The 3,327-nt window shown below is 41.3% G+C and overlaps 1 protein-coding gene across 1 annotated transcript in view; it reads left to right on the top strand.

The window, feature by feature from the left end:
* Positions 1-2,504: 2,504 nt before the first annotated feature.
* The window catches only part of LOC106877784 (probable caffeoyl-CoA O-methyltransferase 1), a 9,691-nt gene continuing 8,868 nt past the window's right edge, over positions 2,505-3,327 (top strand). Inside the window, exon 1 of the mRNA XM_014926793.2 lies at positions 2,505-2,653. The gene's annotated coding sequence lies outside the window, so the exon portion shown is untranslated. The remainder of the gene's footprint in view (positions 2,654-3,327) is intronic.

Here is a 3,327-nt window from a genome sequence, read left to right as displayed (position 1 = left end):
CGAGTGCTTTTGTTTAAGCACGAGAACGGTGAGGACGGTGATGGAGAAGACGCGGAGGGGAGGGGGCAGTGGAAGAGGGCGTCGGTTTAGGAGATGTGCTGTGTGTGAAGGGGAGGGGTGGGTGGTGGGATGAAAAGATAGATTGGGGCACAAAGGAAGAAAGGAAGGAAGGAAGGAAGGAGATGGATGTGGTGGAATGAGAAAAAATAAGAAGGGAAGAGAGAAAGAAGGTAAGAGAGAGACGTGATTGTATGAATGAATGAATGAAGTGAGTGAATGAAGGAATGAATGAATGAGTGAATGAAAGAGAAGGGAGGAGAAAAAAGACGTAACAAAGAGACATAATAGAATGAAAGAAAGAAGAAAAGAGAGGAGAGGAAAGTAATAGAGAGGCGTAAGAGGAAGAAGAAGAAAAAGACGAGGAGGGAACGACGATAAAAGCAGACGTAATTCTTATATTCTTTTACTTGTTTCTGTCATTGGACTGCAGCCATGCTGGAGCACCGCTTTGAAGGGGTTTTTATTTTATTTTTAAATCGAACAAATCGACCCCGGTATTTTTCTTTTCCAGTTTTTTTTGTGTGTGTAAACTTGGTACTTATTCTATCGGTCTCTCATGGCCGAACCGCTTAGTTACGGGGACGCGAACAAACAAACACCGGTTGTCAAGCAGTGATAGGGACAAGCACAGGCATAAATAGATAGATAGATAGGAAATGGATTGAACGACATTGTTTATTTTGAATCACCACAATTGTTTCGACACGTTTTTACACTTGTAGGACGTTGGTGAAATATTATTAACATGTTGCGTAATCACTGTCGTCCGTTCACGGTGCAAGACGCACTTCTTCAGGTGGTCGTTTAAATAAGTCTTTGTTGTTTCACTCAAAGTGAGAATGCATAGCCTTTGGGCACGCAAGCCCATTGCAAGGCAAATGTGGGCATGGGGGAGACAGTACAAATTGCCGGTGAAAGGTCCCACCTAAGAGCAACACTGATGGAGATTGAAAACAACCTGCAAACAGGAGGGGTCGACACTGCACAGTGCCAAAGATCCCAGCAATGCCGTTGCGCTTCAAGACCAGTTACTGTATCAGCCTGGTTTTCAGGGGCCCACAGCTTTTTAATATTCTCCCAAAGAGCTCGAGGGGCCTACCTACACAAAGTGGATGTAGGTGTTTTCAAATCAAAACTGGATCTCTTCCTGTGGAGAGTCTCAGACGAAATGTCCTCGCGGCAGGAAGCGCAAATGAGGGCAGCGACATCAAATTGCCTTATTCACCAAATGCTATATATCAGAGGAAGCTCTCAAAAATAACAGTGTAGCAAGATGGCGGTGCTCCAGCATGGCCACAGCTTTCAGCTGAAACTGATAAAATAATATATATATATATATATAGATAGATAGATGTGTGCGCGCGCGATGCGTTCGTGTCTGTGTTGATGTTTGTCCCTTATCTCCACCGCTTGACACCGACGTCGGTTTATCTATGTCACCTTAACATAGTGGTTCAGCAAAAGATAGCGATAGAATAAGTATGGGACTTTTTTAAAAAATGCAAAAAGAAAGCCACGACTAAATACTAAGGTAGATGTGAACGATTGAATTTTTCCTTAAGAAACGAACCAAAAATGTGTCGCTGGGAAGTAGACTTCTTACCGCAACAATCAAATGCACTTCACAGAAACCTACCAAAGATGAGAAGGTCGTGGAATATAATAGGGACTTCCTCTCTCTGTCTCTCTCTCTCTGTCTCTCTCTCTGACTATTTTCACATACATACGGATACAATTGTCACCCCCTCAGTCGCCTCTTCCTTTACTCACCTCATTTCACCTTCCAGCATCGCGTCATTATTTTTTATACACCACATGATGCTGTCTTTGTTCAGAAAAAGACACGCAAAGTGCCACACGTGTCTCTGAATTATTGAAAAAAGCACGTTCACATGCTGGAAGAGACAGACATAGACAAACACAAATGCACACATACACATATGTATATGTATATACATTTATATGTACTCACACATACACAAATTACAAATGCACACACTCGCATTTACACACACGCACTTATTCTTTTGTTTCAGTGATTTGACTGCGGTCATGCTAGAGCACCGCCTATATATATATATATATATAATATATAATATATATATATATATAAATGCATTCACATTTAAAAGTGTACGCATACACATATTCGGCGATCTTAAATATACGAATGTACATATACACACATACATACGTACTGGGTTACGTATATAGAGATTCACTTTTTCATATAGATAGATAGATAGAGCTGGAAAGGGAAGAACACCCACACACACACATATGCATACATGCAGACAAATCGAGGAGAGAGAGAAAAGGAGACAAAAGGGGTAGGAAGGAGAGAGAAAGCAAAACATACACACGCGCACATACAGACATATTTAAATGAATCGAAACATGATACAGAGAGAGAGAGAGAGAGAGAGAGATAAATAGAGAGAGAAAGAAGGATAGAAAGTAAGAGAGAGCAAGAGTAAGAGAGTGCAAGAGTAAGAGAGAGAGAGAGAGAAGTGGAGTGACGGAACGAGGCAGAAAACAAATCACACACAAATTAGTTAGAGACAGACACAGATAGGAGCGAGTTTATAAAGAGGTGAGTGTTATTTTGTTGACGGACGCGCTTTATCTCTCGTGTTTATTATATTTTTCGTTTGAAATTTGGTGTAGAGATTACGTGAAGAATTAGTTTCGTTATCGTGGGACGAAGATCACCATTTCTTACGCACACGTTTTGTAAATTTGTTTCACAGACACTGAGTTAATTATTCCTAGTTTGCGACCAGGCTGGTGCACCGCCGTCGAGGTTTTATCAGTCGGTTATATTGACATTTACGTATTCCTGTCTCATACACCGCTCAGTCGTTCTCTAAATGTCGAACCGCTCGGTTGCAGGAATTTATAGGGGTGCGAGATAAACAGCAGAACCTGATCATTTTTTTTAAAGACCCGTACACATTAACAGTAATGCGAACACGCATGTTATACGATCTCATGCATACGTACAGACACGCACCTCTTTGTTTCACTCGCTGGTCTGTGGCCATGCTGGGGCACTGCCTTGACGGATTTCAGTCGAACGAATTGACAACAGTACCTATTTCATTTTGGTGATCCTTCGATATTGGTCTACAGTGTGTCGGTATGAGGAGACGACGTGATTCACGTTCTTTTTCATCTTTGCCACTTTATGTCATGAGGGAAGTGTGTGTGAATGACGTCATGTACAAATACCGAAGGATTGCTATATATATATATATATATATATAT

This window comes from Octopus bimaculoides, chromosome 21 (genome assembly GCF_001194135.2).
Source record: "Octopus bimaculoides isolate UCB-OBI-ISO-001 chromosome 21, ASM119413v2, whole genome shotgun sequence".
Lineage (NCBI taxonomy): Eukaryota > Metazoa > Mollusca > Cephalopoda > Octopoda > Octopodidae > Octopus > Octopus bimaculoides.
The sequence above is the reverse complement of the archived record's forward strand: the minus strand, read 5'-3'. Positions and strand labels throughout refer to the sequence as shown.